At 32.0% G+C, this 17,027-nt stretch overlaps 1 long non-coding RNA gene across 2 annotated transcripts in view; it reads left to right on the top strand.

Moving 5' to 3' along the window:
- Positions 1–17,027, top strand: part of LOC309656138 — a 117,202-nt gene that overhangs the window by 35,261 nt on the left and 64,914 nt on the right. The window contains exon 1 of one of the 2 annotated variants that reach the window (XR_014261168.1): positions 11,311–15,958. The exons of the other annotated variant lie outside the window; for it this stretch is intronic. This is a non-coding gene — a long non-coding RNA (uncharacterized lncRNA). Of the gene's footprint in view, positions 1–11,310; positions 15,959–17,027 lie in introns of those variants that run through there. 2 annotated transcript variants of the gene reach the window in all.

The following is a 17,027-nucleotide window of genomic DNA, read 5'->3' as shown; positions in this document are numbered from 1 at the left end:
TCCTTGCACTTATATAAATAATCAGAACAACATAATGGTGGCAGGTTTTTGTGATTTGTTTTTGCATCAAGAATAATCTTGCTTTGTGATCATTATGATCACAGGCGAGGAGTACTAGGAAAAATGGTACAATATTGAAATGGGCAAAAACAATTACTGGATGTCCTCTAGAGCACACTTTGGGGTTATCTCCTGAGCTATTTAAAACTAGGTACATTATTAAAAAATTGAATCATGTGGATGGTAATACACATGATTTTTGTCCATAGGAATCCAAATGAACTTTATGAGATACTTCTGATTATTGTACTGTGAATATTGACAAGTTTTACTTCTATTTGGAAATTTATTTCAGTATTCCTTTTTGCCTAATTGTAATATCTTAATGGTACCATCATTGACTAATTACATACATTTTTGACGTGTATTTTTTTTTTACCAAAAATAGTTGGCATTAGATTTTTCCTCTGATACATTAAATATCAAAATATACTAATCATATCATCATTGTTTTAAGATAATAAGAGAGTGACCTATCAAAGAAACTTATTCATCTGTATAAGCAGCAAAAACACATGCACAGATTTTCAAGAAATGAGAAAATGTATTCCCAGTGAACACTTCAAAAAGTAGTTTTGTTTGGTACAATATTACTCTCAGGGAACAAGAAATTACATAAAATACTGGAAAATCTAAATAATACTTCTAAATCCAAAAAGTGATAATAATTTCCAAAATCTAAGATGTTATATATAATAATGAGAATTTAATAATACTAATATATACTAAGATTATAACCATAGTTAACAAATATTAGAAGAGGGATAATAAAAATATATTGTGATTTATAGAGGATCAAATGACATTATGGGTTTTGACAATAAAAGTGAACTAATATATTAATGAAGTGAAGTAATATATTAATAATCTTAATGGGAGTATTAAGTTGATCAGAAATTTGTATGTATACATTACTATTAATACTGTATAATACAAGAAAATAAAACATACAAATAACTAAAAACAGAAAGTGAGTTTTACACAAAGCCTAAAAACCAAAAGGATAGAATAAAATTGTGGCATAAGGTAAGGGTCTTTATAATTAGTGAGTAAAGTCTTCATTTTGCAATAAATATTATTTAGAGCACTAGCTAAAGATTTTGGAAACAATAAATATGGTCTCCACTTTGAATTTCCTTGGAGAACACTCTAAATTGTTTTTTGGCATCTCCTTGGAAGTTGAAACCTGTGCAGTCTGCACAACTGTAGGAGGCAATCCTGAGTACATACCACAATCTTATTCCAAAAGGATAGGTTAAGCATTGAAAATTAAAGCTCCAAACCACAGAAGAATTGGAAAATGTGAAAGAATATAGACGTTCACAAGATTGAAGGCAAATGAATGAATGGAGAATTTTCAATTATATGATAAAAGTTGTAATCCTTAATATACAAGTGTACCTCTAAATAGTGTCAATATACAATTAAAACTTATTTGTGTATATCTTTTAATTGCTCTCCCAATACTGTAAATTTTATATAGGAGATCTCAGTAAGTTTAATTTTACAGTACATATATAGAAAGATACATACCTCAGTAGAAAAACAGGTGAAGTATATTAACATCTATTTTACAGAGAATAATTTCAAAATGCCAATAAACAAGTATTACTAGTGATCTAGGAAATGCAGAATAATAGAGTTTTTTTCATTTACCCAACTTGCAATGATTACAGATTAAAATTCACATGCTACTTAGATTTTATGTAAATAGTTATAGTGTATAGATGTTAAAAGAGAATAAATTAGCATGAAGTTTCTGAAAATACAAAGTTGTAATAGGCACCAAATTAAACAAAACATGGTATCAATGACCCAGGAATTACATCACCAGTAAATTATGTTAAAAGGCAATAAATTTGCAAATTTATATATGTAAGTCTATTCTAGACAGTACCACAATATTGTAAACCAAAGAAGTGACTGTAAGTATAGGTATATTTAAATCTATTATAACATATCTGCACAATGGAATTGTATTTAGTTTTAAAAGAAAAATATAAATGTATATATAAAAATAAAAATATTATAATGATGTAATAATAAATGAAAATACTAAGATTAGTAAAACAGTGTATGTACATAGATAATTAAAAAATAAACAAGATTGTGTTATTAAAATTTTTCTAAACACACCCACAGGATTAAGAATAGTAAACAATCTTTTCAACAAGAATGTGAAAAAGGGGAAATAAGCCTATTGATTGGATATTCTTTTTAGAGACGTATATGACATCTGTCTTTCCACTGACTCCCTTTGTTCCATGACGAGATACTTTCATGGCCTAGGCATTTGTCCTTTTGGAATAGATGTAGGTGATGGCAACTAAATTTTCATTAGCTCCTTCTGAGTCCTAAGTCTATTCTCTTATCTTTCCCTCAAGTGCCTGTTTGAAGTGGGAAAAGGTTTCATTGAGCATTCTTAAAACACATTAACTGCAATAATTTACAGTGTTCCTAGAGCCTACTCCCTATTTTCAAGCAGGGCTGACCTGTTCAGCTATTTCCCTAAAGGAAAAGTTTCTACTCTTCAAGTAGAACCATATCTTTCAGTAATGTGTATTGAATTTCATCAGGTGCTTTTATCTGAATGTATTGAGTTCCTCACAAGGTTTTCTTCCTCTCATCTTTTAGAATTGTGAATTATTTACATAGATATTTCTAATATTAACCAACTTCAAATTCCAAATAAATCTTTCTTGGTCATTATGATCTATTTTTACTTTTTACACACTGATGGATTCAATTTGTTAATATTAAATTAAGAATTTGCAGTATATAAAAGTGAGAATTGCCTAAATGTTTCTTTTCTTGTACTGATTTTGTGTAGTTTGGGTATCAAGTTGAAACATCCTTCATTAACTGATTGAATGGGATTTCTACATTTTCTTGTTAGATTTTTATACTCTGACCTAGTCAGAATAGGGAGGAATGAGGCTCCAACTACTTTCTTACTAAGAATGACAGTTTTCACTAATCAAGTGTTCTTCTGATCTGATCTCAAAGAGTTATATACAGTTACTTTAGATTCAGACTGCATTTTAAAACAAAATATGATTAGTGTTTGAACTAACGATAATCTTTTTTTTTTTTACCCCCCTCCTTCTCAAGGGCTGATGACATATTAACCAATCCCACTTTCCTTATACTCTAATTGTTATGATTTTTTGAAAATATGTGTTTTTTAAATAATGTATGTTAATATTTGTCCTAATACTTTCTCCAAGTACTTTGCCTTTAAAAGGTTAGTATCATCAACAAAAATTTGAAAGATATTTTATATTTTCATATTTAATTCTTCCATCTACTAACAGCTTATGTATTTTGAAAGATATATACTTCACATTTAATAAGAGTAAACAGAGGCAGTCACATCTTAATATTATGTATTTTTCATATCACAAAATATAATCTGCCTATTTAAATGTGCAATATTCTAGAAATCCAAATGATATGAAAATTATCTATGAGGTGATTTTAATACAAAAACTATAATACATTGGTATAAATATAACATGGACTGATTGTTCATTTTCTCTCTTGCCCAAAGGGATTCATGAAAATACATTGTCAAAAAGCCAAAGGATACTTAAATTTTACAATGCCTATGTGATTTTTATATTTTTGTAGCAACATGTAGAGGTGGAAAGACAACTCAAATTATTATAGAATCAAATAAAAATTATAGCATATGAAAATATTTGATTTGCATACAATTCCTAACTGAACCTTACGCACAAATACAGCTGACAATTACTTTTTTTTTTTTTTTAAAGACTGAGGGATTTTAGTAGCAAGCATACCTTGATATTTATTTTCCCCAAATGTGAAAAATCATGGAAAAAATTACCTAGCGTATAATTTAAATTTAAATCTTGGTGAAATGCACTACATTGTCTCCCTCACATAAAAAGTATGTGTTTTATTTGATAAAAGCTTTCAAAAATATGCTTTTAGGTTTTTTTAAATAAATTTCCTAGTAGCTAATTTTTAAATATTCATGTCTATTTTATGTTGCTTATTGTCATATACACATTAAGTATTTGATTTATAAAATCAATTTTATTGTAATAAATGTAGAAATCATAAATAGAATCACTACTTAACTTGATTCAATTATTTTCATTTGGTCTGATATTCTAATTATATTTTGACTAATAATTTTGAATTTCTCTAAATTATAATTATCTCTGGTCTTTCTAAAGCATTATTCATTTTAAAGCTCTCTATGACTAATGAATTAAGTGGCTAATTAAGAAAAAAGGAAATTGAACTTAATCATACTGCTTCTGGAAAGAGTGGAAAGTTACTACATGTTTTGTTTGATAGAAATTATTTACTATAAATCTTGATTATATTAGGCCTATTATCAATGAAAGGAATGTGATAGTGTTTCTTTTTTTAGTATTTTGCTTAAGGTAAATATAGAAATATTATAAATATTCAGGGGATTCATTCTTTTTTTCAAAATTATGAGCTGATTACCTATACTTTGCCAGGAACTCAAAAAATATTTGAATATTTGCAAAATGGTGACACACAGGGGTGACAAAACAAACAAGAGCCCTATCAAATAAAGGGCCAATTGGGGAAAAGGTGGTGATAATAAGACAAATAAATAAACGATAAAATTGTGGGAAAATAAAACAAAATAGAGCACGACTTGGTGGTGGGGAGAGGATAGTATTTAGATAGTATCATCTGGAAAGCTCTCTGAGGAAGTGACATGTGACCAGCAGTCCTAATTACAAAGACAAGCCAGCCATGTGACAGTCTGGAGGAAAAGTGTTACTGGCTATCAGAAGAGGAGGTATAACAGTCTTGAGTTTGAATGATCCTGTTATTTTCTAGGGACAGTCAGATTCTTTAACTGGAGTGGAGGAAGATTTGTAGAGGAAGTCCACAAGACAGGGAGGAGCCAGATGATGTGTGGCCAAATGAGCCATATTAAGTGTTTGAATATTATTATATATACAATGGAAAACCATTGGAATGACTTAAAGCAATAGAATAATATAACCAGCCCTTTTTTTTTTTTTTAATACAAGCAACCTGATTAGTATAGGAGGTATAATCCTCTTTGTCAGAGACAAAAATCAAAACGGTAAGATTCTTAAGTAAACCAGAGAGAGTTTGATTAGTAGATGGTGTTGGAGAAAGTGAAAAATGGATAGATTTGGTATATACTTTGGAGTCAGAACTTGCTGATGGATTGGCTGATGGAGGAAGGAAAACATTACAAAATGAGATCAAAGTTAATTATATTTGAGCTGTTATAAAGACTGTCATCAATCTTATCAGAGTAAAATATTCTACACAGAGCAAACAGCCTTACGGTGAAAGCCTTTCCACAACAAGGAGCCCTGACCATTTACGAAACTGTAAAGTGCCCAAGTATGTCTGTAGTGCTGGTGGAGAAACAAAAGAGGAGAAAAATTCAGAGACAGATAAAGGCTAAATATACAGAGTTGTAATTCACGTTTATAGTGTAGACATAGCAAAAACAACAAAAAGGTCTTGGCTTAAGACTTTATTAAAATGTCCTAAGGTCAGAAGAGCTCAAGATGACTTGTTGGGGTGGGAGGGCAAGATGAAAGATTTAATGTGTGTATTGCAGGAGGCAAGTCAAAGTTCAGCTCTGTTCCAAGAATTATCTTTTCAAATTCTCAGAAAGATTGAGAAAACTGAGGTTTTGTTAATCATGAGACAACCCTTTGTTTACTCTTTATATAGCCAAAATTGCTAGAAAAATTTTTTTTTCGAGTACTTAAGCATGCCAGTATGTTCCTCTTTCTTGTAAATCTTAAGACAATGCAGAAGGAAAGTGAGAGTAATGTATGATGTTCTTGGTGAGAGGGAATAAGTAGCTTTTTTTAATTTTTAATTTACATCATTATAGATTATTAGAACAGGAAGAATTTTTTGATAATGTCTAATAAATAGCACTAACTTACAGATGAAAAATAAGGTTTGGAGAATATATTATATGTGAACTTAGTGACAAGCCAGATGTAGAATTTAGAATTAAACATCTGAATTCTAGGTGGTGAGTGTTCCTGAAGGCTTGAAAATTTAGTGATATTCTCATTTCAATTTTTAAGGAATGGTAAGAGAAAATAATGTGATAGCCATGTTCTTTCCAACAATGATCTTTTATTTTATAAGTGACATACAAGTATTCCTAATTCCACTCATACTACACTGAGTAAGAATAATTATCCCTATTTCAGAGCATCTGAGTTGGAACTCGAATAGCATTTTATGACTCAATCCTGTAATTAAGTCAAAGCCTTTCATTATATTGTAAAATAATACACGTGTGCTCTGGATCAAATAAAAATCTCTCATGGAAGTTAGTGTAAATGACAAAATATATATTTTTATAGAGAAATGATACTGAATTTTTTCAAACATATTTTTAATGGAAGAAAATGGTAGCTTTTACATTAAATTCATCTATTTCCATGGGGAATGATGTTCTAAGATGTGCAGCAGTATAGGAACCAGTACAATAGAAGGACCTAAGGGAAAATTAATGTTTTAGCAAGATAATGGTGAAGAACATGTAAATGCATCCATTTATTTGCACATTTTTATGTTGATTCTGGTGATATAAAAATACATTAAAGTAAATTTTACATTCCTTTTAGCTTTGGAACTTTAGCTATATAATTGGCAAAAGTTTAAGGAATTTTATTAACAATGATTTGGTACCTGTAAAGTGAAACATAACTTATTGTATAAAAATGTATTAATAATTATCAAAAGCTGTGACAATGTTAATATAAGTTGAACTAAAGATGCATCTTATAATAACTGAACCAAAAAAAATAAGTGTACACAGTTAGAGGTATGAATTTATCAAAACAATAAGAAATCCCCTTTAGTCGATTAACACTTAACTATGTCACAGGCATTTTCCTAAATGCATTAACATTTCTGATTATTATTTGACTGAATAAACAGATAGAATTGACCTGATTTTGTAATATTCTGTGCCATATTATAGTTTTCCTTCTCATACTACTCCACCTAATTAAAAACCTATGGCTAGGAATATTTCCTGGGGATGATGGGTAAGCACCATTGAATGATGGAAATATACACAAAATCTGTGTGTACATGCAAATGGAATCTACTCACAGAGATCTGTGACTCCAAGATTTAAAATTCTTATGTTATTTAAATTAGCAATACTTTGTGTTAAGAGTAATCAAAAATGTAATTATTTTGTATTCCCTCCAATAGGTACTATATCGTTAGACTAATTTTAAAAACAACTGTTATCACTGGTGAAACACCTCATGAAAAATATCAAGAATTCTCAGTAATAAGGGGGGATTTTCTGGGCAGCATTTCAGCCTCAGAGGATAGATAATAATACATATTTTTTTCCCAATAAATAAGATTTTATTAAACATCTCTGAAGACATGCCATATAGAATTCATGGAATACATTCACAGATATTTTATAAAAAAAACATTTGCATGATCAGGAAAACATGGTTTCAGCATTTCACAAATATTTAAATCACAAAGAAATACAGTTGAGGGAATTTTTTATTATCATTGAATTTTGGACAATAAAGAATGAGACCCAACTACCTAGCTACAATAAAGCATGGGTCTGATAGATGCCAGCAATGAATCAACTGATGAATATAAATCAAAATAGGATGCAGAATTGGATCAGGGTATGACACAATCCAAAGAGTAAAAAAGAAAAGAAAAACATGTTATGGAAAAAATACATGTTTATATTATATCCAAGAACATGGGATATCTTTCCATTTATTTTTGTCTCCTTCAGGTTCTTTCATCAATGTCATAGTTTTCAGTACAGGTCTTTCATCTCCTTGGTTAAATTTATTATTATTAAGTATTTTATTGTTTTGGATGTTATTGTAAATGGAATTGCTTTCTTAATTTTCCTTACAGAGAATATCTTGTTAGTGTATAGAAATACAACTGATTTTTGTGTGGTGATTTTTTATCCTGCAATTTAATTAATTCATTTATTCTAACAATTTTTTGGTGAAATCTTTAGGGATATGTGTGTGTGTGTAAGTGTGTCTGTGTGTTTGTGTATACATATATATATATATATTCACAATATTTGCAAACAGAGACAGATTTACTTCTTCCTTTCCGATTTGGATGCCTTTCGTTTCACTTTCTTGACTAATTGCTATGGCTAGGACTTCCATTACTATGTTGATTAGAAATGATGACCATGGGGCTCCTTGTCTTGTTCCTGTTCATAGAGGAAAAGCTTTCAGCTTTTCACTGTTGAGTGTGATGTTAGCTTTGGGCTTCTCATACATGGCCTTTATTATGCTGAGATAGAGTCCTATACCAAACTTGTTGAGAGTTTTTATCATGAAAGGATGTTGAAATTTTTCAAATTCTACGTCTATTGAAATGATCATGTAATTTTTATCCTTTGTTTTGTTAATATGGTGTATCACATTTATTGATTTGGGTATGTTGAATCATCCCTGTGTCCAGAGATGAATCCCTCTTGATCGTGGTGTATGATTCTTCTAATGCACTCTTGAATTTGATTTGCTAGTATTTTGTTGGGGATTTTTGAATTGATGTTCATCAGTGACATTGACCTGTAATTTTCTTTTCTTGTAGTAGTGTCCTTATCTGACAGCAGTATCAGAACAATGCTGGATTTACAAAATGAGTTTGATAGTGACCCTTCTTGTTCAGTTTTTTGGAAGAGTTTGAGAAGGATTGGTATTCATTCTTCTTTAAATGTTTAGTATAATTACCTGTGAAGCATCTAGTCCTGGGTTTATCTTTCTTAGGAGATTTTGTATTACTGATTCAATCTCCTTGCTTGTTATTGGTCTGTTCATATTTTCTGTTAGTGCATGATTTAGTCTTGGTAAGTTGTATGTTTCTAGGAATTTATGCATTTCTTCTAAGTCACCTAATTTTTTGACATATAATTGTTCACAGTGGTCTCATGATCTTTAGCATTGCTGTAATATCACTTGTAATATCTCCTCTTTCATTTACAAATTTATTCATTTGAGTCATTTCTCTTTTTTAATTAGTTAATCTAGCAAAAGTTTTGTCAATTTTGTTAACTTTTAGAATAACCAGCTCTTAGTTTTGGTTGCTCTTTCTATTTCTTTTCTAATCTCTATTTTGTTTATTTTTGCTCTTATTTTATTATTTCCTTTTCTCTGTTAACTTTGGGTTTAGTTATTTCTTTTCTAGTTCCTTAAGTTGTAAGGTTAGGTTGTTGTGTTATTTATTTACCTATCCACAGAATCTGAAACCAATAAATTAATAGGAAGACCATAATGCATCAACCATTTACAGTTCAACCTGCTATTGATTTTGTAATTGTGGATACAAATGACAAAACTTAACTGTCCACTAATCATATTACTAATATGAATTAGTAAAACTCAGGTTGGTATTTTATTGTAAATTCAACCACAACATAATTATAAATTGATATCCATGGTTCTTTAAATGCCTCTTGAAGGAGTAATCTGAGTATGAATTTATTATTTTCAATAGAGAATTTCTGAGAGATTTTGAAAAATTATTTTGTTCACTAAAATAATGTCACTTCCTGTGAAACTGAGTCATCAAGTGCAAAGAAAATTATGCATTTTCCCAGGTAGATGGAAATTGAAACGTTTCTTTGGGTGTATTTTCTCCATTACTCAAGTCATGATGTGTATAACTTTAATATTAAATAAGAAGCTTTTGATTAATTTTTGGATACACTAAGTCAAGAAAACATTGTCTGATATTTTAACTAAAAGATTCACCATTAAGTTTTATATTACTCTCCAGTATTTTGTATGTGATAGAAACATATGTCAGTACAAGGATTTTCACATATTTCCATCTATAATCGAGCCTTTCTAATGGATGTTTTATATTTCTGAATCACATTCAAAATATTTTTGGCTCAATTTGAGCCCTATAAAACTTTTTTTAAACTAAATTCAATCCATAATTCTTTTGGATATGTTAGTATTGATACTACTAAATGCCATTTCAATAGCTAATTATTTCATTTGATTTGAAAAATACATAAATTGAAAATTATCTGAGACATTCTATCCTGGATAATAACCTAAACTCTTGTAAGAAGAGTCAAAAATTTCTGCTTTTTTCCCCCATTACATAATCATTGGACCGTATGATAAAGGAGATTGTATAGAGCAGAAAGTCACATTAAATTTATTTATTAGTACCTTTTAAGCATACTATTGGAGGAAAATTACCTGCAAATATGATGGCTAACAATTCCTTTCATCCCTGTCTGGATATGCCTCTCCTCTCATCAAAGGTGGAGGCCATTTCCTTATCTTTTGAATCTTGACTAAGTTTTTGATATGCTTTTTCCAACAGAAAGTGACAGAAGTGACTTGCCTAGATTTCTGAGCTTATCTATGTTTTAAGAAAACTTTCAGGTCACATTTTCACCCTCTTAGAACCCTGTGCCACTATGTAAAAATTCTGACCTCTCTGCTGCATAGAGTTCCAGCTGGCTCTCAGCATTTCCAGGTATCCCAGATGAGGCTCCAGAGAGAAAAATAAAGTCATCTTGAATGTATAAGCCCCAACCTATCTCCCAACTAAATTTAGGCATATAAATAACCTCAACTGACGCCATGTGGAGCAAAATAACTGTATACTTGAGCCTGGTCATGCAGTAAAGGATTAAGCTTACCCAAGAAAGGTTTTGTATTTTCCCAGCCTCCTGAGAGGTAACCCCTAGACCTTTGGAATCTGCCTGATAATAATATTTGCTTTCCAGGGGGGCTCTGATCATGCTAAATAGTCTATTTTAACAATGTGATTTATGATGGGGGCCATGCAGGCCATGGGGTACCAGGTCAGCTTCTGGAAGGGCTGGAGACTAAGGTCAGCCATGTCTACACAACACTCCCCAATAAAATCTCTAGACACCACAGTTCAGGAAAGCTTCCCTGGTTGTCAGTGCTCCATTTATATTGTCACACATTTTTTCCTGGGAAAATTAGACACTGTGGAGAGCACAACTGGAAGTTCTGTGCTTGAAAGTCTCCTAGACCCTGTCTTGTGTGCTTCTTCCCTTGGATGGCTCAAATCTGCATCCTTTCATTATAATAAATCACAACCGTGAGAATAACATTTGTACTGATTTTGGTGGGTCCTTTTAATGAAACATTGAAACTGAGAATGGTCTTGACCACCCACCCACCCCACAATAGCCTTTATGTCAGAAGCAAGAGTGATCTTGGAGACCCCTGAACTTGCAGTTGGTGTCAAAAGTGAGAGTGGACTTGGAGACCCTGAAATTTGCACAAGCCAACCCACAGGTTTATGAGAAATAATAAGGTGAAGTTGCTTTAAGACATTCAGTTTTGTTGCAACTTGTTATATACCAATATATAAGATTGGCGTTACCAAAACAACAAACCAAAATATGATAAATTTTGAATTTTTAATTTCATATAATTCAAAAGAAAATGGTATCTGCTTATAGATGGCAGATAAACTTATTTTGGAGACTGAGAAGGAAATTGTGTTTATCAGTAACAACATATTTAGTAAATGTACTGTCTACAATAACTTGAAAAGCAAATCAAGTGACTACTTAGCCTGTAGCTCCAGGACATAAGATTGCAAAAAGCTGGTACATTATTGAATATTGACTGTTGCTTGCTGTGTTTAGCAAGATATTATAAGAAAGAGATTAGCTCAGGCAAGAATTACCCAGTTTTTAAGCAGACATGAAAGTAAGTTACATCTATAAATGTAAGACTTTCAGAGTGAGAGAAACAAACTTCTTCTGGATCTAAACAACAGGAAATATGATGAAAAAGTTTATGAACAACGAATATCCATTACAAGTTCTCTGAAAACAAGGGGTCTTGGCCTTGAGGCAAAGCTCTGATTAAGTATGTTGACCTCCCACTCAGACTATTATTTTCACCTGGCTCAAAGTTTTCTATTAAATTAAGAAAGATGACAATAAAGCAAAGAAAGAATAAACAAATAAATAAGGAAAAAAGAAAGCAAAGAACGAAAGTTGACTTGATACGCTAAGTCTCAGAAAAAAAATGTATTTTTTATTAACAATACATTAAATGGAAGGCAAAAATAACAAAAACATGATTTTTTTCTACTTTTAAAATATTTCACTTTGAAATAATTTAGATTTATAGGAGAATTGTAAAGATAGTTTGGACAGCTTCTCTTTATTCTTCAAACAGCTTATCTTAATGTCAACACCTAATATAAGCATGGTACATTTATCAAAAAAAAAATATTGGTACAACACTTTGAACTATAGATTTTATTTGAATTTACCTAGTTTTCCTTATACTAATTTCCTTTTTCCTGTTCCAAGATCCAATCAGGATAACAATTTTTCAGTTTTTCCTTGTCTTTCATTATTTTTACATTTGAAAACTACTGGTCAGGTACTTTTAGACTATCCATCCTTGTGGGATGGTCTGACATTTTCTCATGATTAGACTGGGGTTATGGCTATGAGGGAAAGTATCACACAGGTGAATGCCCTTCTCTTGGTATCATACAAGTGGGAACATAATAGCAACATGAATTATCACTGGTGATATGAACCTTCCCTTGGAGTGAAGGTGGCATCTGCCAAGTTGCTCTACTCTAAAGGCACTCCTCTTTTTCATACTCTAATTATCAGAAGAAAGTGATTTAGTCCAGGCTACTCTCCAGGAAAGAGAACTTAAGGTTCATCTCCTGGAGGGAAGATTATCAAATAATTTGTGGGCGTATGTTAGAGCTATCATGGTAATTAATGAATATTTTGGAAGAGGCAATGTGAGGTATGCAAATATCCTGTTCCCCAAAGTCTCACAGATTAATTTTGCCATTCATCAGTGGATCTTGCCTAAGAAGAATGATTGCTCTCATGTTCTAATACCGATTTTCCATTTCCTTCATTCTTTCTTACTGATATGATTTGGACTTTTTCAATAAGGAAGATTTATTCCTTCCTCCCCACTTATTTTACATATCCAACCATGTATTTATACTAGTATGGATTCATATGTATATATTATTCTTTGAGTTATTGTACAATACTATAGATATTTATTTACTCAAATTGTGCCAGTTTGTCCATTGGGAGGTCTTTCACTTAGCTCCTGTGTCTTTCTCATATGTCCCATCCTTTTGTTGCTGTTGTTGTTGTTTTAGCATCACAAGATACTTCAGGCTTATCTTGTATATATGCTGTCCTAGCTTTAGAATCAGTCATTTCTCAAGGGAGGCCTATTTCCTTTCACAGGAGAAAAGTATTTAAAATCTAAGATGTCGGCATTTAGTATGGTTATTGCTACTGGTTGTCACCACTTTTGACCCTTTCAGTGAATGGTGTTAGAAAGTATATGTATGTAATATATGTACAGTTTCAGTCTATCTAGCTATCTAGCTATCCATCTATCTATCATCTATGTATCTATCTCTTAAAATGAGTTCATTCTGACATCTCCAACTCGAATTCAGTTACATAGGGTTCATTCTAGCCTTACCCTTTGCCTATTGTAACTTTTTCGACATGAGAAACCTGACTCCCAATATCTGTATATCTATATCATTTTAAAATTATTTGTTCAACCTAGTATACACCTAGATTCAGAATCGCTAATTGATATTATTGCGAGCAACAAGTTTAACTGGAGTACAGTTTTGATGTACAGTTCTATTTTCACTTTATATTTAGAGTATCCATTAAAAATATGGCTCTCCAAAATTCCTAATACAGCTCCTTTTTCTGCCTACCCTTTTCAATGAGGTTATATCATACATTTCTAATATAGTTAGATTCATTTCTGACAGTCTGTATTCCATCCCTGCATCCCTCAACACACCCTGGTTGGTTGTTTTTTTTAAGTGCATACAGTAAAATTCTCCCTTTTTGATGTATACTTCCATAGTTTTTGACAGATGCAGAGTCGTATATGCACCAACACAACGCTGTACAGAACAATTCCACCACCCAAACAGTAGACTTGTTCTGTCCCCTTCTCATCAACCACTCTGCTCTCCCTCAACTCCTGACAAGCATTAATCCATTTTCTTTTCCTGTAGTTTTGCATTTTCCAGAATGTAATAAATGAAATTAGGCAAAACGTAGTCTTTTGAGTCGGACTTCTTTTACTTAGGAAAATACGTGTCATCCATGTTTTAAAAGGATCTATAGCTGATATTTTAAAATTGTTGAGCAATATTTCACTTTATGTATGTACCAGAGTTTATCCATTCACCTGTTGAAATACAACTTGTTTTATTTCCAGTTTTTGGTGATTGTAATAAAAGTTGTTATAAACCTTCACAGGCAGCTTTATGTGAACATAAGTTTGTAGTGCACTTGGGAAAATACCTAGAAGAAGGCTGTCATGTGGTAAGTGTATTTTTAAGTTTATAAGAAGTCATCAAACTTTTCAAAAGTGGCTGTGCCATTTCACATTCCCACCAGCAATGTGTGAGTGTTCCAGTTCCTCTACATCCCAATGTAAACTTAATATTGTCTGCCTATTTGATTACAGCCCTTTAGTGAGTGTGAACTGGTATCTCATGGTATTATTTGCATTTCCCTAATGACCAGTGATATTGAGTATATTTCATGTGCTTATTTGCTATCCATTTATATTCTGTGGTGAAAGTTCTGCTCAGATATTTTGTCCATTTTTCAAATATTTTTAAACTTTATTTTGAACTAATTCCAGGTAACAGGAAGTTGCAAAGATAGTACGTAGAGTTCTCATGTACCCTTCATCAAATGTTACCAGTGGTTCATCTGTGATAAGTATAGTATCAAAACCAAAGAATTAACATTGGGAAAATGTGAGTGTATAATTCTATGTCATTTTATGATATGTAGATATTTGTGTAGTCCACCACTGCAATTAAGATACAGAACAATTCTATCACCACAAAGATCTCTCTCAGGCTACTCATTTATAGTTTCCCCCAAACACCCTGCTCCTCACTATTTCTAGCCCCTTCTACCCACTCATCTATTCTCCTTTTTTATAATTTTGTCATTTTAAGACTTTTTTATAAATGGAATTACACAATATGTGACCTTTAGAGATTGGCGTTTTCACTTACCATAATGGACTTAAGATACATCCAAGCTGTTGCATGTATCAGTAATCCATTCCTTTTAATTGTTTAATTTAATTTTAATTGTTAAGCAGTATTCTATGATATAGATATATCAGTTTGTTTAACCATTCACTCACTGAAAGGCATTTGGGTTGTTTCCAGTTGCTGACTATTAGAAACAAAGCTGCTATGAATATTTGAGTGTGAATTTCAAACCGTGGGTAATCATTAGTCAAATCCATTTCACCTGCCTTCACTAATCAAGGTAGTTTTAAGACTTGTGTGTCCTCCAAGCAGCATGTAGCTTAAACAGTAAGATGTTTGTCGGAGTTGTTTTTCAGCAACTTGGAGTCAGCTGTGTCTAGTTAGAGTTGAAGTTGGAGTCAGCTGTGTCTAGTAAGACTGGATAGGACCAGAGACCCTCCTATTTGGCCTGCGCGAGTGTCCGCTCAGTGACCTTTTCACATCAGAAGACCCAAAACTCCACCTTCAGAACATGCTAATCACCTCCATTTTTAAATGTGCAGAGGCCTGCAGCTTAATTACACCTGAGAAGATTACTGCACCTTTTTCCAATCACCTTTCCCCACCCTCCCCAAGCTCCCCATACCTCAGAATGCCCTGCTTCTTTATTCTTTAACTCACAAACCTCCCAAGGTCCTTGCCCTCGAGGTGGAGGTTCGGAGACTTGTTCTCCCTTCTCCTTTGGTTGCATTGGGAATAAATCCTCTCTGCTGCACACCTCAGCTTCTCAGCGGTTTGGCTTGCTGTGTGTCAGGTAAAAGGAACGTGGTTTGCTAACAATTTTTTCTTTGTTTTTTGTTTGCTTGTGCCTGTATGTGCATGTTAATATAACTTTAATTTCTCTGGAATAAATGCCCCAAAGTACAATTGCTGGGTTAAATGGTAAGTAAATGTTTAGTTTTGTAAAAAGACTGTTGTAGTCTTTTCAGTGTGGCTGTATCATTCTAGATGCCCACCTGCAATGTATGAGTAATCTAGTTCTCTCCATCCTTGTCAGCATATAGTATTATCAGTATTGTGCATTTTAGTCATTCTGACAAAGAGAAGTATCTCATTGTGGTTTTAATTTGCATTTCTCTAAAGGCTAATGATGTTGGACATGTTTTCATGCTTATTGATGGGTCCTCTTAGTGAAATATATTTTTATGTCTTTTGCTCATTTTCCAATTGGAATTTTTTAGTTGTTATTGTTCTGTTGTTGTTTTTTTTTGTCTTACTGTTGAATGCTGAGAGTTCTTTACATCTTCTAGACACAAGGCTTTTGTAGGATATATAGTTTGCAAGAATGTTCTCCCAGTCTGCAGCTAGTTTTTAATGCTCTTGACTGAGTCATTTGCAGAGAAAAGTTTTTAATTTTAATGACATCTATTTTTTATAAAGGTTTCCTTTTGTGGGTTGTGCTCTTGGTTTGAGTCTAAAAATTATTTGCCAACCCTTAAGTCCTGAATTTTTCTTCCATTTTTTTTCTAAAAGCTTAGGTTTTTCTGAGTTTTTTTTCTAGAAGTTCTCCAAAAGTGATTCATTTTAGTTAATTTTTGTATAAAGTTTGAAATTTAGTTCAAAGTTCCTTTTTTTCCCTACGAATGTCCGATTGTTCCACATCGTTTGTTTAATAGGCTATTCTTCCTCCACTGAATTGCTTTTGTATTTATCAGTTAGGCATATTGGTGTGGATCTATTTATGTTTCCATTCTATTTCATTAATCTGTGTGTCTATTCTCCACTAATACCACACTGCCTTGATTACTATGGGTATAAAGTAGATGTTAATGTCAATAGAGTGATTCCTTCTACTTTATTCTTCTTTTACAAAATTGTTTTAG

The sequence above is a fragment of the Balaenoptera physalus genome, assembly GCF_965194825.1.
Source record: "Balaenoptera physalus genome assembly, chromosome: 2".
Taxonomy (NCBI): Eukaryota; Metazoa; Chordata; class Mammalia; order Artiodactyla; family Balaenopteridae; genus Balaenoptera; species Balaenoptera physalus.
The sequence above is the reverse complement of the archived record's forward strand: the minus strand, read 5'-3'. Positions and strand labels throughout refer to the sequence as shown.